At 46.5% G+C, this 27,243-nt stretch overlaps 1 protein-coding gene across 4 annotated transcripts in view; it reads right to left on the bottom strand.

Annotated features, from left to right (window-relative positions):
* LOC131205016 (actin-binding protein WASF3-like) overlaps positions 1 to 7,196 on the bottom strand; it is a 59,906-nt gene extending 52,710 nt beyond the window's left edge. For 3 of the 4 annotated variants that reach the window (XM_058196801.1, XM_058196802.1, XM_058196799.1), the window contains exon 1: positions 7,011 to 7,196. The gene's annotated coding sequence lies outside the window, so the exon portion shown is untranslated. Of the gene's footprint in view, positions 1 to 7,006 lie in introns of all 4 variants that reach the window. The other variant, XM_058196800.1, reaches the window with a different exon arrangement.
* Between the last annotated feature and the right edge of the window lie 20,047 nt (positions 7,197 to 27,243).

Below are 27,243 nucleotides of genomic sequence, written 5' to 3' on the forward strand. Positions count from 1 at the left end.
CATTATATTATTCCAGCACAGACATCGAGGGAGTGGTGCAGCTCCTTAAGGATGAGCACACAGCTCTTTCTCACAATCCCAGGACAGCAGAGGGTGACTATCTAAAAGGGATCTATTGGGGCACACATGTGCCCCATTGCAGTTGCATGGAGAATGACCTGCTGACTTGATGATCTGTTTGCAGGGAAAAAATAACCCACCTCCCCTTTGGAAGGCGGAATTGTGTTCAGGACAAATGCCCAGATCAAGAGTATCCATTCAGTTACGTGGGAGCAGAGCCAATGATCTGCGTCAGAGCAGTTTGTCTCCTTTCACACTTCAGTTGCCCTCTTCAGCATAATAATAATTGCATTCCCATGCCAAGCTAATAAACGCTTTTGGAGATTGATAACTAAAGAAGAATTCGCCTGGACCAAGTCTACAGCCACAGCACTGTGTCACTACAGTAGCCAGTTAGATTTCTTGGAGGAACTGAGATGGTAGACAGAGCAACAGTGCCCCCCTTGTAATTTCCCAAAAACTTACGCAGTAGGACTTCAATTTAACAGATGTCCATTAAATCAGAGTGCCCATTAAATCCAAATGGGATTTTACATAGGCATAATTACATGAGGGGTTTTTGGACTTCATGCATATGTAAAATGTGAATGAAACTATGTATGTGTGTGATTTATGCATTTTACACATTTGTAAATAAATAAATGAGGTTTTATACACCACAGAGACCAGTCCTATGATTCAATAAGTCCTGTGACTCAACCAGTCACAAGACCAACCAACCACCTGGGACCTATATAAACAAACAAGACACTTCACCCAAAAACACCACCGCTGAAGATGTTACCTAGTTTGGTAACGAAACATCCGGAAGCCAAGCAACACGATAAAATCGTTCAGCTGAAGGACGGTCTGGACCGAGATTGCAGCGATTCGGACGAGACGTCTGAGGGCGGTCTTGGTGATGTTGTATGGGATGAGTTTGACCCTGTGACTCCCGAGGACATGGACAGGTTGCTGGGTAGATTGAATGCCACCACATGTTTACTGGACCCGTGCCCCTCCTGGCTGGTGCTGGCCACTCAGGAGGTGACACGAGGCTGGCTCCAGGGGATTACGAGTGCTTCCTTGTTGGAGGGAGTCTTTCCGGCCGCCTTGAAAGAGGCGGTGGTGAGGCCCCTCCTCAAGAAGCCTTCCCTGGACCCGGCTGTTTTAGGTAATTATCGTCCAGTCTCCAACCTTCGCTTCGCGGCGAAGGTTGTAGAGAGTATGGTGGCATATCAGTTCCCCCTTCACCTGGGGGGAACTGTCTATCTGGGCCCGCTCCCGTCCCGCTTCCGGCCCCGTTACCGCACTCCGACGGCTTTGGTCGCGTTGGTGGATGATCTCTGGAGGGCCAGGGATAGGGGTTACTCCTCTGCCCTGGTCCTATTAGACCTCTCAGCGGCTTTTGATACCATCGACCATGGTATCCTGCTGCGCCGGTTGGGGGGATTGGGAGTGGGAGGCACCGTTTATCGGTGGTTCTCCTCCTATCTCTCCGACCGGTCGCAGACGGTGTTGACGGGGCAGAGGTCACCGCGCGCCTCACTTGTGGGGTGCCGCAGGGTCGATTCTCTCGCCTTCTGTTCAACATCTATATGAAGCCGCTGGGTGAGATCATCAGTGGCTTCGTGTGAGGTACCAGCTGTACGCTGATGACACCCAGCTGTATTTTTCCACACCGGCCACCCCAATGAAGCCGTCAAGTGCTGTCCCGGTGTCTGGAGGCCGACGGGTCTGGATGGGGAGGAACAGGCTCAAGCTCAATCCTCCAAGACGGAGTGGCTGTGGATGCCAGCATCCCGGTACAGCCAGCTGAGTCCGCGGCTGACTGTCGGGAGCGAGTCATTGGCCCGATGGAGAGGGTGCGCAATTTGGGCGTTCTCCTGGATGAACGGCTGTCTTTGAAGACCACTTGACGGCCGCTCCAGGAGAGCTTTCCACCAGGTTCGCCTGGTGCGCCAATTGCGCCTTTCTAGACCGGGATGCCTTGTGCACAGTCACTCACGCCTTGTGACGCCTCGCCTGACTACTGCAATGCTCTCACATGGGGCTCCCTTGAGGGGCATCCGGAGGCTACAGTTAGTCCAGAATGCAGCGCGCTGGTGATTGAGGGAGCCCTCGTGGCTCCCGAGTGACACCTATCCTGCGCCGGCTGCACTGGCTACCTGTGGCCTTCCGGTGCGCTTCAAGGTGTTGGTGAATGTCTTTAAAGCGCCCATGGCATAGGGCCGGGATACTTACGGGACCGCCTGCTGCTACCGAATACCTCTCACCGACCCGTGCGCTCTCACAGAGGGGCTCCTCAGGGTGCCATCGGTAGCGACAGTGTCGTCTGGCGACACCCAGGGAAGGGCCTTCTGTGGGGCTCCCGCCCTCTGGAACGAACTCCCCAGGACTTCGTCAACTTCCGGACCTCCGAACCTTTCGCCGCGAGCTTAAAACCTATTTATTCATCTGCGCTGGACTGGGGTAGTGTTTTAATGTGTTTTAATGGGTTTTAATGGGTTTTTAGTTCCAAATTTTAATTCTGGCCAATTTTAATAAGTTTTTTAATTGTATTTTTTAATCTGTATTTATAGTATTGTATTTTTATTTGGCTGTGAACCGCCCTGAGTCCTTCGGGAGAAGGGCGGTATACAAATGTAAATAATAAATAAATAAATAAACAAGCTCAGAGGACAAATCTCTACTTAAATCTACAACCTGAGTTATGAATATTCTCTACAATTTCTAACACAGAGAAGTGCAGAATACAGAGCGCTCTGTTGCATCCACTGAGATCCAGGGTTTATACTGTCTTCAGAGGAATTAATGACTTTGATTAGAAGCAGACATGAACAGCTTCACAAAATTCTCCATCCAATTTCTGGGCCGAGAATTTATCGGAATGTTTCTGCGATGAAGAGAAACTATTGGAGAAGAACAATGATTGCAAATCTCCCCTGGGAAGATTTTTCACTTGACGCGTCTCTTGGACTTTAGTGAATGTGGGGGAAGGCAGGGATCTTAGGTGTGTGTGAAGACATTGCCTCTAGCTCTGAGTTAGCAGGCTACATGCAACAATATGTTGGTTCATAAAGTAACTCCTAGATTACAGACCCAAGCCTGCACAGTCTAGCAAAAACATCCTTTTGCACTTATTTATTTCAGAATGCATAAGGCTGCTCAGCAAATAACTCTAGGAAGCTAATAAAACCGAGGCGTAAAATAACACAACATAAAAGCTGTAAGGCAATAACTAATTAAAAATGGCTGAGTCTCGTCACAAAACTATCTTGCAGCACAAAACAAGCATACATATTGTGCTTCACTAATTTTCTGGCCCTGCACTATGGGGTAAAGCTCAACTCAAGATGCCTTTGTGGCATCTGGCCAAAACGTGTCCCGACTGACCACATATCATTGGGAATGTTGCATTTGCCCTGAGTAAGGCTAGTAATCTAGTTTCTTTCTTCCTAAACAAAAACAAAAACAAAAACAAAAAAACCCCACCACCCTTTCTTTGCAAGTTTCAACTGACCAAAGTCATGGTAGACAATAAAAGTCAATGTTGACCAATGAAAGAGAATATTTGTAGCTCAGGGTTGAACATGGGGTCCTTGGTGCTCTCTGAGTTTGGTGTTTTTCTTGCAGATGTTTCATTACCAAACTAGGTAACATCATCAATTGCAAGAAGGGAGGAAGGTTTGCAGAGAGGAGGAGGAGGACCGAGTGGTCCTTGGTGCTCTCTGAACTTGATGGTTTTCTTGCAGAGATTTCATTACCCAACTAGGTAACAATACCAGTACTGGGCTACTGTCTATGTCTATTTTTAATAAAATTAAAATGTCTATTTTTAACATCAAAAATGTTTCCTGGACTGGTCCTCCTGAAAGAGAAAAGGATGATGGATATGTGAGAAGCCAGGGAGGCTCCAGGCCACCACAGAGAAGGTTGTGTAACCTTCACATGCAAATCCACCCACTTACCCCAGCTGGCCACCGTATCACCAAGCAAGTGCACAAATACCATTTTCCACCCAGGAGAATGTCACTCAAGCTCTCTTTTCCTTTGGAGAGAATTTCTAAAGCAAATTCTATTTTATCCAAAGGAATGAGAACGGGTAGGAGGGTTTCTCCAGCCAGCCGTGCTTCTGATCCCAGAGGAAACCAAGGTGACTAATATTTAACCGTACTTCTGCTATCCTTTAAGATACCCATAGGATTTGGGGGAAGGAGAGGAATCTGAGCTTGATCAGAGCAGTAGCAATAACTGTGATTGAATCCCTTAGCCCCGTTCCTCTAACTTTTTTTTTTTTAAATCACATTGATGAAGAACATTTTTATGTTCAGATAAAACATCTACAGGAGCATTTATTTTCGTCATGTTAATTGGAGGTAGGGATTAGATTGCATAATTGTAATGGGGAAAGTGATACGCATTAGATGAGCAGGTTTGTGTGTGTGTGAAGACATGGACAAGCAACACATGATTAAAAGCAAGAATCACCAGGAAATTAGGGGACTGGAGGCTAAAACATATGAAGAACGGTTGCAGGAATTGGGTATGTTTAGTTTAATGGAAAGAAGGAGTAAGTGGTAACATGATAGCAGTGTTGCAATATTCGAGGGGCCACCACAAAGAAGGGGTATATGTGTGAAGCTAGTCTCCAAAGCATCTGAAGGCAGGACAAGAAGCAATGGATGGAAACTAACCAAGGAGAGAAGCAACCTGGAACTAAGGAGAAATTTCCTGACAGTGAGAACAATTAATCAGTGGAACTGCTTGCCTTCAGAATTTATGGATGCTTCAACACTGGAAGTTTGTAAGGAGATTGGACAACCATTTGTTTGAAATGGTATAAGGTTTCTTGCCTGAGCAGGGGGTTGGACTAGAAGACCTCCATGGTCCCTTCCAACTCTGTCATTCTATTCCATTCCATTCCAGTCTATTCCACTTCCTTTCCTAAAATATAAAAGAAATCCATTTTCTGAAGTAGGAGCTTTTGATGGAAAGTATGCAGCCCTTCCCTTCTATAAGCTTGAGGAGCTGCAGCATGTTCTTCAGGAAAGTTCTCCCTCGCTGAAGCTCACAGCTGTTACTTCATAAAATTAATTCTTCTCTGCTGTAAAGGACTGGAAATTCAGGAAAACGATATTTGGAGTGTGGCGATGCATTCGATGCATTAATTTCTTGGGTGGGAAATGAGCTCAAGGTGGTTCTACCACAACACTCCCACCAACATTGGTGTGAAGATGTGGGCGTTTAGGCACAGGCAGCATTGGAGAAGGATTGCATCTGAAACCGAGGCCCAAAGAGGAATCCCTGTGGCTATGCTGGGAAGCTGCAAGATCCCCTAGAAACAAAAAAGGTCCTTCAAACTACGAGGAAAGGTGGTCTCCCTTCTTTTCTCTCTCAGGGTCTTACTTGTTGTTGTTCATCAATTGGCTGGCCAGGCAAGCGAGTAGCTTCCCAAGAACCTGGCACCCAATTTCCCAAGAGAATCAGTCTGCAGTGAGGACAGGGAAGAAAACGCACCCCAAGAAGACCAAAACTGTCAACTGATGAACTGGGTTCCAACAACACACACAATCTTAACATCTGGATTAACAAAATAGCATAACCAAACATCATGCCCAGGCTATAAGCCTCAGGCTACCCAAAATGCATTTAAGACAGACAAACAGGTTTTGTGAACTCATCCTTGGAGTTGGTAGCCATGCTGTGATGTCATCTTAAGGAGGATTTGGGAGTAGGTGACTGGACACATGGAGTGGCTGCCGCCCCCACCCCCATACTCCTTCATGCACCGCAGGGCTGGCTTGCTACAGGTTGCAAAAAAGAAAAAAAAATTGCACACTTTGGGGTCCAAAGCAGTACTTCCTAACCATGGCAAGCTGAAGATGCGTGGACTTCAATTCCCAGAATTCCCCAGCCAGCCATGAGTTTTGCCTACAGCCATGCTGGCTGGGGAATTCTGGAAGTTGAAGTCCACACATCTTCAGCTTGCCATGGTTGAGAAGCACTGATCCAAAGCATGGGGGGGGGAGGGGAGGAGATCCTCCAGATACATTGGGAATCCCAGGGGAGGGACGGTGCCACAGCACTTCTGGAAGAGGCCAGGCACATCTGGAATAGGGAGGTCAAAAATGACCCAGCTGGATGCAGGCAAAACCCATCCCTTCGTCGGGCGAAGGTCTCGGGCGCAGGTTCGCTTTTCTCAGCTCACCCTCTTAGGATCCCAGCGGCTGAAGCTCTGGATGTTTCGCCCATGTAATTTATTTTTAATTTCTTGGCTCTGCGTCCTCTTGCGCTCGTCTCCTCCCCACACCAACCGAGGCATCTGCCAAGCGGCAAAGCGAGCGAGCGAGCGAAGGCGATCCAACTCGCAGCCGCGGGAGCAGCCGCGATCCCTGCCCCTTCCCAACCCATCTCAGGATCGCAGCCGCCTTGCGCTTCGTCAACCATGCCCGACCCGGGCCCTCTGCACATGCTCCACGGCACTTCTTTCCTTTCCTAAGGCCCGGTGGGGGCCTCTGGGGCCAAGGATGCCAGGCGAAAGGGAGCCCCGCCGGGCGTGGAGCAATCCTAAAGATGCTCTGGCGCTTCTCTTCTTGGCATCGTCCTTCGCTCCCCCCCCCCGCCGCCATTCTGCCCACCCCCGGAACGACACGCAGAGCCTTGCCAAGCGCAGCAGCCGCCCACTCGTGCAGAGGCAAGCGCGGCTGCCACCCCCACCCGCCGCTCCAACCCGTCAGCCAGCGCCCCTTCCCTCCGGAGAGCTCCACGCCCGGCGGGGCTCCAGGGATGCCCGGCGCCCCTCCGCGGTCCCAGCCGAGCCCGGGCGCGGAGGGGCCAAGGCGGGCGCCGTCGCAGCGCAGCGCAGCGCAGGAGTAGGCAGTGCGCCCAGCCAGGCATGCCCGGGGCTGCCCTCTCCGGTGCCCGCCTTGCGTGGAGGGAGCGGGGGCCACGCCGCGCGGATCACCTGCCTGCTGGCTCCGGGGGCGGCGGCGGCGCCGGGCTCAGCCGTGGCTGCAGGAGGGAGAAGAGCCGGCGCCCCCGCCGCCGCTGCCCGGCCGCCCGGCTGTCATGCTCCCGCCCGCGGCTGCCGCTTCAGGATGCGGATGCAGCAGCAGCTCAGCTCCTGCCCGCGGCTCTCGCAGCTGCTCCTGCCGCCTCGGCTGCGCGCGGCTCTGCGCGGGCACGCGGCCCGGCTCCGGCGGGCGGGGGGGGGGGGAGTGGGTGTAGGCGCGCGGCCGCGCTCCCCAGCCCGGCGGCTTCGGCGAGCCCTGCAGTGCGGCCAGGGCGCATGCGCCTCCATCTTCGCAGCCGCCCTTCCCCACCTGCTTCTTCCCTCGCTGGGAGCAAGCGGGGCTGCGGGGGGGCGGGGGGGGGGGAGTCGCCGCTGCCTTGCGGTCCGTCCCGGCGGCTCGGTCCCGCAGGTTCTCCAGGGAAGAGAAGCTTCCAGGCAGCCTCTTCCCGCCCTCTGGCCCTCCGCTCCCCCAGGGGACTCTCCCGTGGGCTGGGGGGCATCAGGTGCAGGTGGTTCTCGACTTACGACCACAATGGAGCCCAACATTCCTCTCGTTAAGTGAAAGATTACCCGAGTTTGGGCCCATTTTACGACTTTTCTTGCCGCAGCTGTTAAGTGAATCACTGCAGTTGATAAGTTGTTGGGTGAATCTGGCTTCCTCCATTGACTTTGCCTCTCAGAAGGTCGCAAAAGGGGATCACGTGACTCTGGAACACAGGAACCGTCAGAAAGACGAGTCAGTAGCCAAGTGCCTGAATTTTGATCATGGGGCCTTGGGGATGCTGCAACAGTTGTAAATCAATTTTTTTGACTGCCATTGTAACTTCAATTACCATTATTCATTATTCATTATAATTCATTACCAGAGCCGTGGTGGCACAGTGGTTAGAATGCAGTATTGCAGGCCAATTCTGCCCACTGCCAGCAGTTCAATTCTCACCTGGTCCAGCCTTCTATTCTTCCGAAATCGGTAAAATGAGGACCCAGATTGTTGGGACTCTATAAACCGCTTAGAGAGGGTTGTAAAGCACCTTGGAGTAGTGTATCTAAGTCTTAAGTGCTATTGCTATTAAACCAAAAATCGTAAATTGAGGACTACCTGTATTTTCCCTTCCACACTCCAGAAACCTGACTTTCGCTTATTTGCATTTTATGCTGCAATCTTCCTTATTTTAGGCATGGGGAGTAGTCTCCAGATGTGTTGGCTTTCAGCTGTTACAATTTGCTGTCTTTGTGGTGGACAATTCTGGCTGAAGAAGCATGGGGAGTGAAGGCATCTGGAGAGCATCTGGCTGAATATTTCAAGCTTCTGCGTGATTCACCTTTCCACCTCCTCAGATTGAGATGTGGAGTGGGGGGGGGGGCACATGGGGCAGAAGCTGGGCTTACCTAAAGACTGGAAAGGAGAAAATGGAAATGGAGCTGACTGTAAAGCAGGGCTCCCCAACCTTTCGGATCTCAGGGACCACTAAATTCATAATTTTAAATCCCACGGACCACTAATATGATCTACCTAATGACCAGCTGGATGGGCATGGCTAGGTGGTCATGTGACTGGGTGTGGCCAACTTGATGTCACTCACATCGAGGGGCGCCTTGCCGGCCTTTACTCACCCTTCTCCTGCCAGACATTCCTCGCTTCCCCACCTGAGTTCCTTAGACCCCAACAGGAGCTAAGCAGCCACCATGAGAAAGAGTTGGCAAAATAGCTCAGTTCAAATTGGATCTGACCGAGAAGGAGGCTCAGCAGAAGCACCTCACTGAGGACTAGGAGCATAGGCTTTCCAAGCAGAGGGAAGACCTGCGGGAGTGCAAGGCCAGGTACCGGCGCCTGGAGGCTCAGCGGGCTGAGATGGTCAGCCAGTTCCAGGCCATGAGGCAGTCCCACTGGAATGAGGTCCTCCAGCTCTTTGCTATCAGCGGCACTTCCCTCCAGTTTTCGCTCAAAGCCACACACCAGGAGGCTGAAGCAAACCCCAAGTCGGAATTTCTGCCCCCCTTCCGACCCACACAAAAAGACCCCGAAGGGGGAGACTCTCTGCAGCAACACAAACGTTCATTGCACGTATCCGGCCCAGGGGCCATAGTTTGAGGACCCCTGATTTAGTGCAATATTAAAAAATGCAAATAATTTTTCTGCGGACCACCAAAATTTTCTCGCAGACCACCAGTGCTCCATGGACCACCAGTTGGTGACTGCTGCTGTAAAGGACCTTTTGAAATTCTTCACCTTCTTTGTGGGCAATTAGGAGATGGATTTCTCCAGGGGAAGGAGACATTTCTAACAGGCAGAACTTCTGTTTAATGATGGTTGGGCCCCACAATCAAAAACCAAGGAAGAGGATCCCCAAGTTTCTTGCTTTGGGATTTAATGATGTGTGGAAAACCCAAGACTTCTGCAAACGTAGGGAGAGAAGGGACCCTAACAAAAGAGGAACATCACAGAACATTGAATAACAGAGTTGGATGGGGCCTTGGAGGTCTTCTAGTCCAAACCTCTGCACAAGCAGGAGACCCAATACCAGTGATGACAAACCTTTTCAGCACCGAGTGCCCAAACCAGAATGTGCTTGCGTGCACGCACTGGAAACCCGAAGACCAGCTGGCTGGGGCGTGTCAGCTGGTCATTGGATTTCTGGCACTTCAGCACACGTGAAGACCAACTGGCTGGCACACATGCATGCACCGGAAACCAGAAGAGCAGTTGGCGATAGCTTATGTGCCCACAGAGAGGGCTCTGTGTGCCACCTCTGCCACACGTGCCATAGGTTCACCATCATGACCCTATACCATTCCAGACAATCTCCTCTTAAAAACATCCAGCGATGGAGCACCCACAACTTCTGACGGCAAGCTGTTCCACTGGTTCATTGTTCTCACTGTCAGAAGTTTCTGCTTAATTCTAGGTTGCTTCTCTCCTTGATTAGTTTCCATCCATTGTTTCTTGTCCTGCCTTCATGGGCTTTGGAGAATAGTTTGACCCACCCCCCTCTTCTTTGTGGCAGCCCCTCAAATCCTGGAAGACTACTATCATGTCACCTAGTCCTTTTCACTAGACTAGAGTAGACAAACCCAATTCCTGCAACTGTTCTTTATATGTTTCAGCCTTTAGTCCCCTAATCGTCCTTGTCACTCAAAGTGCAAAGTTTGTAAACTGTCAATAAAGCTTCCTTTGAAGCAGGTTTCACCATATAAAGGTGTCCATTTAGTTGTCTTGGCAAAATAATTTTTATTTCTCCATTTAGGTTTTCCACTTCATCTCCCATCCAAGGACGAAGTAAATGGACCTCAGATACCTCTTTAGTTTAGCCAAAGGACTGTTGTGACCCAGGCCCAAGTAGGTAGTAGGAAACTCAGTCGGTGAACAAACAAACTTTATTCGAACATTCAACTAAATAAATTCCTCTCAACACAAATTCCTCAGTCCTATCACCAACCTTGGTCCAATTAAACAAACTGCCAAAGGCCTTTCTTGGCAAACGTTCAGAAGTCACTGATAAAAAAAAAAAATCAAGAAGATGAAGCTACCAACGTTGTTTCCCCGCAAAGCCCAAACGCTGTTGCTGGTCTGTTTTAAGTCTTATGGGAGGGGCCAATCATCTCTTGGCCCTATTCCCGAGTCATCCTCTTTGCTTGAGCTGCTGTTGCCTTCTGGCCGCTCTTCTCATGCGTGCATTAGGAACAGGCTCCTCCTGTTCCTCTGCCTCACTACTGTCAGTCTCTGGAGGCTCCGGAATCCGCACCTCATTCCCCGATGGCCCTGGCCCCATCTCTGCCTCCGACGCAGAGTCCTCATCCGGGCCTTCCCCAGCCTCCAGGACTGGCCCATGTTCTTCCTCAGCCTCATCGCTGTCCGACTCCGTTGCCAGCTCTGCAGGCTGCTGGCGGACCACAACAAGGATGGCCTCCTAGTTGAGATCCCTCACCAACTCAATAAATGTAAAGAAAAAAAGCGCCCAACAGAATTTGAACGTTTTCCTGCCCTTTGGATTAATTTTCTAGAGCAGCTCTTCCTTCATCAAAGCGAGAATGAGGAATGAGGGGGAAACGGGCTGGGAAATATATTTGCACCTCGTGAGACTAAAGATGCTTCCATCTGGTCTTCTCTGGGTTGCTGCATTAAGAACATCCATGAGTCACCCATGGCGGAATTGCTCTCTCTTCAGCGGAGGCTCCTTGTGGCCACATGTGATGAGTATCTGTTCTGGGTCAACGGATGCCTTCCTAAATAGGTCTTGTGCTGAAAGGAAAAATAGAGGCCTGGCCCGATACCTAAAATGGCCTTCAATCGCATTTCTGACTGCAGGTAGTTCTCGATTTACAACAGCGTGTTGTAACTCCGACCTTTCAAAATTACAACAGCGCTGAAAAAGTAACTTAGGACCATTTTTCACTGTTACGACCGTTGCAGCATCCCCATGGTCACATGATCGAAATTCAGATGCTTGGCAACTGGTTCATACTTATGACGGTTGCAGTGTCCCGGGGTCATGTGATCCCATTTTGCGACCTGACAAGCAAAGTCAATGGGGAAGACACACTCAAGTAACAACTGTCTTATTGACTTAATGACTGCAATGTTTCACTTAACAACTATGGCAAGAAAGGTCATAAAATGGGTCAAGACTCATTTAACCGCTGTCTCAGTAACAGAAATTTACTATTCAAATGTGGTCGTAAGTTGGCGACTACCTGCATTCACAGAGTTCTTTGCTCAGGGTAACAACTCCAAGGACATCTAGTAAGGCTGCTGTTGTGCACATTGTGATACTGTGTAAACCTCCTGGGTATCATAGTGATATTATATATCACTTAATAGTGCCTTACAGCCCTCTCTAAGCGATTACAGAGTTGGCATCTTGCCCCCAACAATCTGGGTCCTCATTTTATCGATCTCGAAAGGATGGAAGGCTGAGTCAACCCTCAGCTTGTCAGGATCGAACTCCTGGCTGTAAGCAGAGTTAGCTTGCAGTACTGCATTATAACCACTGCACCACCAAAGCTCTTATTACTTATAAAATACCAAAGGTGGGATAAACATTTCATAAATGTATACATTTATAAGCAACAGTTAATAAGAACCAGGCTGGGGTTTAATTTCTTTCCTTAAGACTTTTCAAGATGGAACTATTCCTCTTTTTTATTGGACCCTGAGCTGCAGTTTTGGATTTTCATCTGATGTTTTTATGTTGTTGGGGGATGGGATTATGGTCTCAATCTTGTTGAATATTATTACCCATTGTCAAAAGACTTTATTTTGGAACATGGTTATAAACTATTTTCCCAGCTCATGCGTGAGTTGGAAAACAGGATTAAGAAATATTTAAAGCTGTAGTGAAATGCATAGTTACCTGGGAGAACATGGAGTAGGAGGCATCTTTTTCTGACTAAACCTACATAAAATGCTCTCACATAATTATACAGAGTAACTCACTGAAAAAGTATAAAAGGGACATTTTAAACCACTGGATAACTTCCATTTCAGTTTACTGTAGAATGTTTTTGTCAATCTCAGCAAGATGGATGGACTTCAACTCCCAGAATTCCCCAGTCAGCTGTGGTGGGGAATTCTGGGAGTCGAAGTCCACCCCATCTGAAAGTTGCTGACATTGAGAAACACTGTGTAGCCACTCCAGTATTTTTCACATACATTTCAGACTCCCTCAGCACAAGGCCTCTACAGGTAGTCCTTGACTCTACAGGTAGTCCTTGAGCCCAAAATTTATGTTGCTAAATGAGAAAGTTGTTTACTTTTGCTGAATTTTATGTCTTTTCCACCACATCTGGTGAATCACTGCGTCTGTTAAGTGAGTAACACGGTTGTTAAGTGAATCTGGCTTCCCCCATGGACTTTGCTTGTCTGAAGTTCACACAAGGGGATCACGTGACCCCGGGACACTGCGACCGTCATAAATGTGAATCAGTTGCCAATCCTCGAATATAAATCATGTGACTGTAGGGATTCTGCAATAGTCGTAAGAGTGAAAAACAGCCATAAGTTCCTTTTTTCTGGGCTGTTGTAACTTTGAATGATCACTAAATGAACTATTATAAATCGAGGACTACAAGTACTGAGGTTATGGGAGACATGGATGCAAATGTATTTCCACTTGTTTGTTTTATAAGAATGGGTCGTATTCCAATTCCCACAATTCTTCAATAATCCAATGGAAAGTGCCCTCCCTTTTTAAAAGGCAATTGGGGGGTGGGGGGTGGGGGGCGAAACATTACCAGATTTGGGTTCCCACTTACTTCTTGCATTTTATTTATTTACTGAATGTTTATGCTGCCCTTCTTGCATACTGTATGTTGCCATAAGAGTGAATTAGAAGAGGAAGTGTTGTGTCTTGCCCGCTCTCACCGCAGCCGGGGTCTGCTTATCTGCTTCCAAACGCTGAAGAATGTCCTCCCGGCCCCAGCCCTGGCTCCATGCCCAGACAAGCTGAAGAGGAGGGGGCATCTCCCGGTCCCAGCCCTGGCTCCATGCCCAAGCAGGCTGCAGAGGAGGGAGCAACCCCCGGCCCCAGCCCTGGCTCCATGCCCAGGCAAACGGAGCAGCTAGACCCCTCCCCCTCCTCCACAGCATGTGAGCTTGAGGAAAGTTTATTTCCAACAGCTGCTGATTGGAGTGACCCTCGCATCAGAAGACTGGATAGGCGGAGGCAACAGAAGGAAGGGAGGGGCAGGCCTTAATGAGTGCTGAGTCATGGAGCCACACCCCATGGCCTATATAAAGGATCTGCTTTCTGGCAGTCTCTGAGTCAGGCAAAGTCGAACTTATCTTGCTGAAGTCACTTACTGGTCTCCTGCCTGTTCTGAGGACTTTGCTAGGACTTTGGGCAGAGCTGCAGAGGCAAGCCTGATTCGGATTTCCCTGACCCGGCCATCAGCGGAGGAGTGGGACACGACAGGAAGGCCAGACACACAGACACAAAAAAGGCGGATTCTTATGTATCTTTGATACCCTCTAATTGGGGCTCTGACTTCTTGAACCCCAGGTCCAGCCCCTCAGGCTTCCTGCTAAATTAGAATCACAATCTCTTGCTTGTGTGCAGACACGCAAACAGCTCTTTTAGATGAATTACATTCTTTTCTGCCATAAACAGGATGATAAAAATGAGTATTAGAATTTTTAAAGAAAGAAATGAAAGGCATTTGCCCTCCTTAATCACAAGTAGACGAACTGGCTTACATCAGAGACACTCCATTCAGAAATTGGAGCCAACCTCAATGTCTGATGACCCTTCTAGAGACCCATCTCAAAACTCCAGGATCACTTTTAGGAGAATATCTATTTCCCAACAAGAAGAGGAAGAACTTAGAACATCGAATCATAGGGCTGGCGGGACCTTGGAGGTCTTCTAGTCTAGGGGTCACCAATCTTTCGGACCTCAGGGACCACTAAATTCATAATTTTAAATCCTGTGGACCACTAATATGATCTGCCTAATGACTGGCTGGATGGGCATGGCCAACTCAATGTCACTCATGTCAAGAGGCACCTCGCCAGCCTCTACTCACCCCTCCCACCCACTCCTCTCCTACCCACCTGGGCTCCTTATGGCCCCAACAGGAAGCAGTTGTTGTAACTAAGCAGCCACCATGACAAAGAGTTGGCAAAATAGCTGGCTTAGTTCAAATTGGATCTGACCGAGAAGGAGACTCAGAAGAAGCACGTCACTGAGGACTAGGAGCATAGGCTTTCCAAGCAGAGGGAAGACCTGAGGGAGTGCAAGGCCCGGGACCGGCACCTGGAGGCTCAGCGGGCTGAGATGGTCAGACAGTTCCAGGCCATGATGCAGTCCCACTGGAAGGAGGCCCTCCGGCTCTTTGCCATTAGTGGCACTTCCCTCCAGCCTTCACCCAAAGCCCCACACCAGGAGGCCTAAGCAGACCCCGAGTCAGAATTTCTGCCCTCCTCCGACCCTCACAAAAAGTCCCCGAAGGGGGAGACTCTCTGCAGCAACACAAGCATTCGTTGCACGTATCCGGCCCAGGGGCCATAGTTTGAGGACCTCTGATTTAGTGCAATATAAAAAATGCAAATAATTTTTTTGCAGACCACCCAAATTTTCTCATGGACTACCAATGGTCCACGGACCACCAGTTGGTGACCCCTGTTCTAGTCCAACCCGATGCTCAAGGCAGGAGACCCCACTGAAATGGTTGTCTAGTCCATTCTTGAAAACCTCCAGCAATGAAGCACCCGCAACTCTGGGAGGCAAAATGTTCCATCGATTAATAATTCTCATTGTCAGAACATTTCTCCCTAGTTCTAGATTGGAGCTCTTGAACAACCTTCCATCCGTTATTTCTTGTCCTGCCCGCTGATGCTTTGGAAAATAAGTCAATCCTTTCTTCCTTGTGACAGCCCCTCAGATATTGCTTTCAAGCCTTGTCTTTGATAGGCTGGATAGACCTAATTCTTTATTTTATTTATTTATTTATTTTGTCACAACAATATATGTAGGTATCATACAAAAAGATTATATATGTATATAAACACATATATGAGTAAATATAAGGAGGTATAAGCATATATATATATATATATATTTTTTCTGAGGTTTTCGCGGGTGTTTGTATGTAGGTCTTTGGTTATTCGGGTTTTCTCCCGCGTAAAATTGGAAGTGTCTTGGCGACGTTTCGACGAAATCTCATTCGTCATCTTCAGGCTTCAGCTTCGTGCTTCTGGGAGCAATGTGTGACTGCAGCTGTTTCTTCCTTTTTAACTGCTAGTGGGGGTTTGAACCAGCTGCAGTCACACATTGCTCCCAGAAGCACGAAGCTGAAGCCTGAAGATGACGAATGAGATTTCGTCGAAACCTAGATTTTTGTTTCTGCTAGATTTTTGTTTCTGTTCCAGATGATACCAATAATTAAAAAGGATAAAAATTTGGAAGATTGGCAGATTGGGATTAACAAATTTATATGGCAGGGTAAAAAGGCGAGGGTTAAAATTAAAATAATACAGGACTCACGGGAAAGAGGTGGTTTAAGAATGCCTAACTTTAAACTATATTATGAAGCAGTAACCCTTTCAGTAAAAGTGACTGGTTTAACTTAACAGAGGAAAGAATTTTGAATATAGAAGGTTATGACTTGTTATATGGATGGCATGCGTACTTATTTTATGAAAAAAAAGTGGATAGGGCTTTTAAGAATCATGTGCGAGATTTCGTCGAAACGTCGCCAAGACACTTCCAATTTTACGCGGGAGAAAACCCGAATAACCAAAGACCTACATATATATATATATATATATATATATATATATATATATATATGAAGAAGAAAAGAAAAGCAATAGGACAGGAACGGTAGGCACGTTTGTGCGCTTATGCACGCCCCTTATGGTCCTCTTAGGAATGGGGTGAGGTCAATAGTAGAAAGTTTTTAGTTAAAGCTTTTAGGATTATGAAAAAAGACCACAGAGTCAGGTAAAGTATTCCAAGCACTGATACAGGAGTCAGGTAAAGTATTCCAAGCACTGTTACAGAAGTCATATTTTCTGCAATCTAGATTAAAGCGGTTGACATTAAGTTTAAATCTATTGGTTGCTCTAGTATTATTGCAATTGAAGCTGAAGTAGTCTTCAACAGGAAGGACATTACAATAGATGATTCTGTGAGTTAAACTTAGGTCTTGTCGAAGGCGACGGAGTTCCAAGTTTTCTAAGCCTAGGATTCCTTCAACTGTTCATTATACCAGGGGGTCTCCAACCTTGGCAACTTTAAGCCTGGCAGACTCCAACTCCCAGAATGCCCCAGCCAGCTTTGCGATTCAGCCTTCGGAAGCCTGATCATCTTTATGGCTCTTCTTTGCCTTCTTCTAGAGCATTGAGGGGTTGTGTTTGACCTCGGGGGTCTAACATCACTAGTGTCAGGGGTGCCTTTGATGGCCCGAGTGCTCTATTAGAGAAAACAGGCTCCCAATCTCCATTTTCGGCTCGGACGGGCTCTTGCAACCCTTTGCCAGTGAAAACGGAGCTCTGGAGTGTTGCGTGCGAAAGCCGTTTTCACTGGCAGAGGCACCACGGGCCGGTCCTTCAGGGTGGCCTCATGGGCCGGATCTAAGCATCCCAGGGACTGGATCTGGCCCATCGGCCTTGAATTTGACACCCCCATTCTAGGTCCTCTGCACCTTTTTCTGTCACGCTAACTTGAACTGGACTTAGTATGCCAAATGCTTGGTGCAGCCTCCAGTTGCCTGGTGGAAAATATTGGAAAATGTTTTGTTTCAGAGACGAAGATAGAATTCCAGGAACAGCTCTCCCTGCGCACCAGGCTGATCCAGCCCTTCGGAGGAGGGTGGTCCTGCAATGTTTGGAGCGTAACTTCAGGAAGTGTATTTTAGGGGATGTTAGGAGTCCTTTTCTTTTCTGGTAAGTTTAGATCCAGAAAGCTGCCACCAGAATGGCATGAATGGAATGTCTCCGCCTGTCGTTGGGCCCTTCTTCTCCAGACTGGAATGTTTTGCAATACAAAATTTTCCCACAATACTTAATTTTCCCTAATGGCTTCTAAATTTGTTCTCTCCCTCCCTCCCTCCCTCCCTCTCTTCTCTTCAAGCACTTTTGGCTTCTCCATACCATAAGAGACTTTAAAGCTGCAAAATCACAGATTTCACTTCTGATTTCATTTCTGTCTCGCGCTACGAAAAGGGGCCGACTTATCTGGGAAAAACCAAAGGCTGGCCTATGGGTACGAAGAAAAGAGTGAGTGGAACCTGCGTGCATGCAAAGAAAGGCAGTTCAGCAGAAAAAGCAAATCAATGGGGTGGGGTGGAGAGTGGAGTGGAGTGGAGTGGAATGGAATGGAATTCTTTATTGGCCAAGTGTGATTAGGCACATAAGGAATTTATCACTGGTGCATAAGCTCTCAGTATACACACATACAATGAAGTGATAGGTCATATATCATAGAATAGATCATAGTTACAATAATTAATCATAAGATGCAAGAAGTGATAAATCATAGATACCATAGGAGAAGGTAGTAGGGTAGATGAGAAGGATAATAATAATACAGCCCTACTACTGGGGTGAATATCTTCGGGCTTAAGATAGTGTTGTGAGAATTAGGTGTTCAGCAGAATGATGCCTGGGGGAAAAACTACCTTTGTGTCTAATTGTTTAAACATTTTATGTCCAGGATGTGAGGGGTCTGTAGAAAGGCATATTTCTTCTCCTGCAGCCTCCTGCAAATTCGCCCTTATGCTAAAAATTGACACCTGGCAGTTATGGGCCCCTTTTGTTTGTCCTAAGTAGGAATCGCATTTTGCAAAAAGCTTGTTCTGCACACACAAAAAGGCAGCCTCGTGCAGAGAGCAAGACGATGGTTTGCTCTAGCAAAACGAGGGAGAAATAAATCTGCCGGAAGGAAAAGAGGCTTAACGATGTGTCTCATTAGCAGAAGGTTTGGGCATTCTTGGCTGGCCAAAGTCGTATTGTGCCATGTACATTGAATGAGGCACTGGACGACAAGGCTGGGTATGGGAAGGGAGGAGGGCTGAAAATGAAAGGAGCCTCTGTTCTAAGTGGATGACAGTAAACCCAGGAAGTTGGATGTGCTTGTTTATCGCGTCCCAGCAAAATGCCAGCTTTGTGATGGGGAGGCTGGCTGGAGCATTGAGCAACAAGGCACTTTGCACCCAAAGATACTTGACGGTCATCTCCTAGGTTTCCAGATGACCAGACCGCACTGCGCCCCAAGGGTGGACAATTTTAATGTAATTTAATCAGAGATGGAAGGGACCTTGGAGGTCTTCTAGTCCAACCCCCCACTCAGGCAGGAGACCTTCTACCCGAGATGGCAAACCTATGGCACGAGTGCCACAGGTGGCACGCGGAGCCCTCTCTGCGGGCATGCCAGCTGTCGCCCCAGCCCAGTTCCACCACACATGCGGGCGGGCCCCCCACCACCCAGCTGATTATCTGGTGTCTGGGATGGGGTGCATGCAGGAGATGCGCATGCCCATTTTTGGTCCCAGGAGGCTTCAGGGAGGCCTACTAAGCCCCAAATGTGCCATGGGGGTCGTGCGTGCATGCGAGGAGGGCCGGGCATGTGTGGGGACATTGCATTATGGGTGTGGTAACATGCATCTCCCCCAAGTTCCCCCTGCTTTTGGCACACAATGGCAAAAAGATTAGCCCTCACTGCCCTGTACCATTTTCAACAAATGGTTAATCAGTCCCTTCTTAAAAGCCTCTAGTGATGGAGCCCCCACAACTTCTGAAGGCAATTTGTTCCACTGATTAATTGTTCTCACTGTTAAGAAATTTTTCTTAGTTCTAGGTTGATTAGTTTTCATCAGTTGTTTGTTGTCCTGCCTTCTGGTGGTCTGGTTGACCCCCTCTTCTTTGTGGCAGCCCCTCAAATATTGGAAGACTGCTATCATGTTCCCCCGGTCCTTCTTTTCTCTAAACTAAAGGTAAAGGTAAAGGTTCCCCTCGCACATACGTGCTAGTCGTTCCCGGATCTAGGGGGCAGTGCTCATCTCCGTTTCAAAGCCAAAGATCCAGCACTGTCCGAAGACGTCTCCGTGGTCATGTGGCTGGCATGACTCAACGCCAAAGGCGCACGGAATTGTGTTACCTTCCCACCAAAGGTGGTCCCTATTTTTCTACTTGCATTTTTTACGTGCTTTCGAACTACTAGGTTGGCAGAAGTTGGGACAAGTAACAGGAGCTCACCCCGTTACGCGGCACTAGGGATTCGAACCGCTGAACTGCCGAACTTTCGATTGACAAGCTCAGCGTCCTAGCCTCTGAGCCACTGCGTCCCGTTTCTCTAGACTAGACATACCCAATTCTTGAAACTGTTCTTACTGTAGTTATGTTTAACCCTCCAGCCTCCTAATCATCTTTGTTGCTCTTCTCTGCACTCTTTCCAGAGTTTCAACCAGGGGTGCTATTCAGCAGGTTCTGACAGGTTCTGGAAAACCGGTAGCGGAAAATTTGAGTAGTTCAAAGAACCGGCAAATACCCCCTCTGGCTGGCCCCAAAGTGGGGTGGGAATGGGGATTTTGCAATATCCTTTCCCTGGAGTGGGGTGAGAATGGAGATTTTGCAGCATCCTCCCCCTGCCACGCCCACCAAGCCATGCCCACCAAGCCACGCCCACAGAACCGGTAGTAAAAAAATTTGAATTCCACCACTGGTTCAACTTTTTTTTATTTTGTAGTGACCAAAGTTGGATGCAATATTCCAAGTGTGGCCTTACCAAGGCATTATAAAGTGGTATTAACATGTCTTGTGATCTTCATCTATCCCTCTGTTAATAGAGCCTAGGATTTTATTGGTTAATTTGACAGCTGCAGCACATTGCTGGCTCACATTTAAGTTGTCCAGTAGGACTCCAAGATCCCTCTTGCAGTTACTGCTCTTGAGCCAAGTTTCCAGATTCCAGATGACCAAACTGCACTATGCCCCAAGGGTGGACAATGCAGTGGCCTTTTCTTGTTGCCATCTCCTAGACTACTAGAAAGAAAGAGACTGACAGTCTGTAGGATGTTAGTGGCCACTGCTTGCCTAGGAACAAATTGTAATTCAGAATTGGAAGCTACGCAGAATAAAGCAATTGCCGTAGATTGTAACATTGTTTTTTGTGCTTTTTACTTTTTCAGCAGCTCAGGGCGGCTAGCAACATTGAAAACTTATGCTGCGTCAATTAAAAGTGGAAAGTCCCATTACAAAAAAAGAGGCTTGTCTAATAAAAACAGGCAGAATTGCACGGGCATTCTGTCAGAAGCGGAACCCCTTGCTAAATAAGTTACGTCTCTTTTGAGTTGAGTTCAAGCCTTGGTCACTTCATCGGCACAAAATGTTGTTTCCTTGGCAGCAATATATTGTGTTCTTTCAGGATGTTTTTCAAGTTTTTCAGTCCAGCTGACTCTGCTGGGGTTTTCTGGGAATCTCCCCTCCCCAACCAAATAATAACCAAGTATCTCTTGCTTAGGCAAAATTAATAATAGGCATGGTCTTCTGCTGAAGGATCTACACCAGGGGTGTTAAACTCATGGTCCAGGGGCTGGAACTGGCCCGCAGGGTGCTTAGATCGGGCCCGCAGGGCTGCCCTGGAAACAGCAAAGGACCAGCCTGCTGTTTGTCAGCAAAAATGGAGCTTGGGAGGGTTCCATTTTGGCTGGCAGAGGGTTGCAGGAGGCTGTTGCAGTCAAAAACGGAGTCGGGAGCCCATTTTCACTGGCAGAGCACTCGGGCCACCACAGGCACCCCCAACACAAGTGACGTCGAGCTGGCCACACCATCCCGGCCCCCAGTGGTCAAACACAGCCCTGAGGTGGCCCTCAATAAAATCAAGTTTGACACCCATTTACACCGGGATGCCCTATGCACGGTCACTCATGCTCTCGTTACCTCTCGTCTGGACTATTGCAATGCTCTCTACATGGGGCTCCCCTTGAGGAGCACCCAGAGACTCCAGTTAGTCCAGAATGTGGCTGCGCGGGTTATTGAGGGAGCAGTTCGGAGCTCCCATGTAACACCTATCATGCGCAGACTGCACTGGCTGCCTGTTGTCTTCCGGGTGCGCTTCAAGGTGTTAGTTACTACCTTTAAAGCGCTTCATGGCTTAGGACCGGGATACCTACAGGACCGTCTACTGCCAACGTCTATCTCCCAACGACCGGTGCGCTCTCACAGGGAGGGGCTCCTCAGGGTGCCGTCAGCCAAGCAATGTCGGCTGGTGGCCCCCAGGGGGAGGGCCTTCTCTGTGGGGGCTCCTACCCTATGGAACGAGCTTCCCTCTGGACTTTGACAAATACCTGACCTTAGGACCTTCCGCCGCGAACTTAAAACCTACTTATTTCGTCTTGCTGGACTCGCTTAAATTTTAAATTATCGAATTGATTTTATGGGTTTTAAATTTTCTGTAAATGTTAGAGGGTAATATTTTATCTATAAGTAGCCATATCGAATAGGTTTTTTAAGGGTTGTTTTTAGTTTTGGATTGTTGTTTTCTTTCTGTATTTTATTCCTGGCTGTACACCGCCCTGAGTCCTTCGGGAGAAGGGCGGTCTATAAATAAAAATATTCTATTCTATTCTATTCTATTTCATTCAACTTAAATCTAGAAGAGAAATAGCAAAGTGTCTTTTGTTGCAACAATCAGGACACAGAGAAGGGCCTGTCCATCAAAACATTTCAAAATGTGTGAATCCGGTCTATTTGGTGTTGCTAGTAATAGAAAGCCTCTACTTAGAGACACCTTGATCCAGCTGGTTACCTTTTAACAATATATCAGAATTAGAAGGGACCCTGGAGGTCTTCTAGTCCAACCCTCTGCTCAAGCAGGAGACCCTATACCCCTTCAGAAAAATGGATGTCCAACCTCTGCCTAAAAACCTCCACTGTTGGAGCACCCACAACTCCAGGAGGTGTCCCATTGATTAGTTGGTCTCACTGCCAGGAAATTTCTCCTCCTTGGTTTATTTCCGTATCCCTTTTAAAATGCAAATGGAACCCCCTCTTTTGCCTCCAGTGGCTTATGCTTGTGGCAAAAGGGGAAAAAAGAAATAATTTGCCAAAAGGTATTCAATAAAATATATATGCAGAACCATTCCAATTTTAAAAAATGTTAAATTTCTCAATTAGGGAAGAACCATGTTATCGAGCACATACAGTATTCTCTGTCTTCCAGTTTATCTTGGTTCCATTATGAATGCAGAAATTTCCTAGCAGCAACTTTGCATAAGAAGCCAGACAAAAATGTTCTTCCATCAGATAATTCCCTTTCTGAAAAATGCTTCCATTGCCAGAGAAAAAAAATAGATGACTTGTTTTTTCTTCTCAGCCACATAAATCTCACTGAAAAAGTAGAAACAGATTAAGGGGAGCTGCTGGTGGATTTGGCCCCTTTCTGCCTGTGCTCATCAGGAATTCGAGAAACTGAAGTGGAAATGACTACAGGTAATCCTCAACTTGCAACAATTCATTTAGTTACAACATCACTGGAAAAAGTGACATGACCATTTTTCACATTTACAACCCTTGCAACATTCCCCTGGTCATGTGATCAAAACTCAGATGCTTGACAAATGACTCACATTTATGACGGTTGCAGTGACCCCCTGGTCACGTGATCTCCTTTTGTAACCTTCTGAAAAGCAAAGTCAATGGGGAAGCCAGATTCACTTAACAAACGTGTGACTAATTTAACAACTTAAGTGATTCACTTAACAAATGTGGCAAAAAAAAGTTTGTGAAATGGGGCAAAACTCACTTAACAAATGTCTCAGCAACAAAAAATTTGGGCTCAACTGAGGTTGTAAATCAAGGATTACCTCTACATGGAGCGAGGCTTTCCCAGACTTATCTGCCCGGAACAACTCCTGTTTCCCTGGACACAATGCCTAGAGATGCCCAGAGGCGGCCTACGGAATATTATTATTGGAAGAAGTTTTCGAGGTTCCCAAATCTACTCTTACTTTTGATGTAGAATGGAAAAATATTAAGCAAGAAACTTAAAACAAAGAAGTAGATATTGTGTTTCAATAAATCAGTGTGCTAAATTTTTAAATAAAAAAAACCCAATTCAATGTATCCTATGATCTTAAGATACAATGAATTGAGTTTTTCCATTTATTGAACACTAGAGAACATAAAACATGGGTTGGGTTTCTTCTTATATACTCTGGAAATGTAATAGAAGGAAATAAACATTGTCATTATTTTGAACTTGTTCTGTAGATCTTCCCCATTCTTTTGGCCACGAGGGACCGTTTCCGTGGAAAACAATTTTTCCATGGACTGGGGTGATGGTGGTTTTGTGCACTATTTAAATCCCCTGAATGCTCAGATGAAGCTTTGCTCACTTGTGTGGCCCAGTTCCTAATGGACTGCAAACTGGTACCAGTCTGTGGCCTGGGGGTTGGGGATCCCTGGTTTGGATATAGTGTTTTAGAGTCACTTGGTTGAGTTGGGCTGCTCTAGAAATGGAATAAACAATTCAAAAAAACACATATTGTAAGATTTTCAGAATGGAACTGGGACAAGAAGTAATTTTAAAGAAAAGAATGTTGTTATATACCCAAAATTTTGACTTTATTAAAGTATGACGAACATTGGGACTTTTTATATGTGATCTGCAGCTGAACGGATTTTAGACATTACAGTACTACTTTGATTTGAAATCTTGTAGCAAAGATATAAATCCACTTTCAAGAGAGGAATCAATAAATCTATATACAAGAGAGAGAGAGAAAGGAGGAGGAGGAGGAGGAGGAGGAGGAGGAAGAGAAAAGAAGAAGAAGAAGAAGAAAAAGAAGAAGAAGAAGAAGAAGAAGAAGAAGAAGAAGAAGAAGAAGAAATAACCATTCGCAGTTGCAGAGTTTACACACTTTATAACAAAAGGTTTATGGATGCAAAATTGTCCAGGGAAAAGTCCAAGTCCCTGGAAATTTAGAGAGGAGAAGGGAGATCAGCTGCAAATTATCTGTCAAACTGGTAGATAAACAAAATATGGGCTGCATTCCTATCCCACCTACTTCACAAGGAGTCCATCACCTGGCAAAGGAGCTTTTCTGGACTTCTTTCCAACCTTGTCGTAGGGAGCACATTAAAGCACACCAGGCATAATAAACCTCTTCTGAATTTCTTGGCCTTTGGGCCAAGATTATCTGTTGCCTGTGGTTATCAATTTTGGAAGTGAGTTTTATTTTAATTGTGGGAAGTCAGATCAATATATGGTCAAGGTTTAAACTGCACTATAAGAATGGAGCATTGGGTTTCATTATGCATCTATTCAATTTTTTCCTTCTCTTTTCTTTTTTCTCTGCTCATTTTGTTTGATAACATCCTATATTAGAGATGTGATAGATAGATGATAGATAGATAGATAGATAGATAGATAGATAGATAGATAGATAGATAGATAGACAGACAGACAGACAGACAGACAGACAGACAGACAGACAGACAGATGATATCTATCTGGATGGATGGATGGATGGAGGATGGATAGATGATGATGAAGATAGCTAGACAGACAGCTAGATAGGATAGAGATAAATAGAGCAGAGAACAAATAGCTAGATATAGATGAATGGAGGTTAAGATAGAAAATAGATTAGAGGGATAGATAGGTAGAGAGACAGAGAGACAGATATAGAGATAGATGATACAGAAGAGATGGATGGATGGAGATCGATAGATCGATATGGATGGACAGTTCCAAGGATGTTGAAATATATCATTTTTTTCTATCATTTGCAATACATCTATACTATTTATCTATCTATAATAATGAACTGTGATGCTTCCAGACATCCTCTGCGTCTCCTCCATCCCAGTTTTCCTTCTCCCCCATTTTCTCCCTTCATCCCAAGTTTCCTCCCAATTCTTTTCACTCTCCATCTTCCTTCTCACCTCCTATATGTGTAAGGGGCGTGCATAAGAGCACAAGAGTGCCTACCGTTCCCGTCCTGTTGTTTCCTTTCGTTATATCCAGTTAATATAGTTATTACATACTTATATATATGCTTATATATTGTATAATTATTTCATGCTTATGCTTATATATACACCGTGTGACAAAATAAATAAATAAATAAATAAAAATAAGTGTAATATATGGTATGTCCTTTGCCACTCTTTCTGCCTTGTTTTGCTTCTTCTTTCTTAAAGGGACAGCTGCCCTTTCCTCTCTCTCCTTCCTGTCTCTGGAGGTGCTCCATAAGAAGGGACAAGGCAGGGTTTCTGGGGATCAGAAAATGTTTCTGGCGGTATATTTGGAGCGAATGCCAGAGAGCTCTCTCTCTCTCTCTGAACTGTGAGCTGCTGGATACAAGCAACATTGTTGACTGCAAAAAACATTTGCCCATCTTCTCTAGTCCTGTATTTCCACTACAGTTAAAATGTCAAATATGTAAGGAATTGAGTTCACCCACCTAAGGAAAAAAAACCATGCTGGCTGTAGCTGAGACAAGAGAAATGTGCTGTGCTGGAGAATTTCACTATAAGGCATGTGTTTGGTTTGTGTGTGTGTGCGTGCACATGCAAGCATGCAAGCTGGCTCATTTAGCTCTGCAAATTCAAGGAATCACACACTTGTCATCCCACAACCCACATGCATATTTTCCCTGCATGTTAAAAATAGCGAGGTGGGGACCAGCTATTTCTGCTGAGATGAAAGCACACCATCTCTGTTCCTAAAGACTGAACTGAAGAGTGGGCATTTCTCAACCAGCTCCCCCGCTGATGGAGCAGCCCATTCCCCACAAGGTCTTACACTGTCCTTCACATTCTGACTCTCAGATCAGTTCCCCAAAGTGTAATGATGACGAGAGTCATCAACAAGTGTAACTCAGCCTTCCCCAAGTGCCGTGTGTGTCTGAAAAATAGGAGTTGGACTCAAATATCTCTAGAGGACAACAGGTGGGAGGACATACATTACATACACCAATCTGGAACTGAACACACTCAAAACCGTAGAAATGGTGGTAGACTTTAGGAGAAACCCTTCCATACTTCCACCTCTCACAATACTAGACAACACAGTATCAACAGTAGAGACCTTCAAATTTCTAGGTTCTACCATATCACAAGATCTAAAATGGACAGCTAACATCAAAAACATCATTAAAAAAGCACAACAAAGAATGTTATTTCTGCGCCAACTCAGAAAGCTCAAACTGCCCAAGGAGCTGCTGATCCAGTTCTACAGAGGAATTATTGAGTCTGTCAGCTGAATCTCTAAAACTGTCTCGTTTGGTTCTGCAACCCAACAAGAAAAACACAGACTTCAGAGGATAATTAGAATCGCAGAAAAAACCCTGGCTACCAACCTGCCTTCCATTGAGGACCTGTATACTGCACGAATCAAGAAGAGGGCCGTGAAAATATTTACAGATCCCTCACATCCAGGACATAAACTGTTTCAACTCCTACCCTCAAAACGACGCTATAGAGCACTGCACACCAGAACAATTAGACACAAGGACAGTTTTTTCCTGAATGCCATCACTCTGCTAAACAAATAATTCCCTCAAGACTGTCAAACTATTTACTAAGTCTGCACTACTATTAATCTTCTCATCGTTCTCATCACCCATCTTCTTCCACTTATGACTATATGACTGTAACTTTGTTGCTTGTACTGTATCCTTTTGATTTATATTGATATTGATTGGTTCCTGATAGCTTATTTGTAGCCTATGACTATCATTAAGTG

This window comes from Ahaetulla prasina, chromosome 11 (assembly GCF_028640845.1).
Source record: "Ahaetulla prasina isolate Xishuangbanna chromosome 11, ASM2864084v1, whole genome shotgun sequence".
Lineage (NCBI taxonomy): Eukaryota > Metazoa > Chordata > Lepidosauria > Squamata > Colubridae > Ahaetulla > Ahaetulla prasina.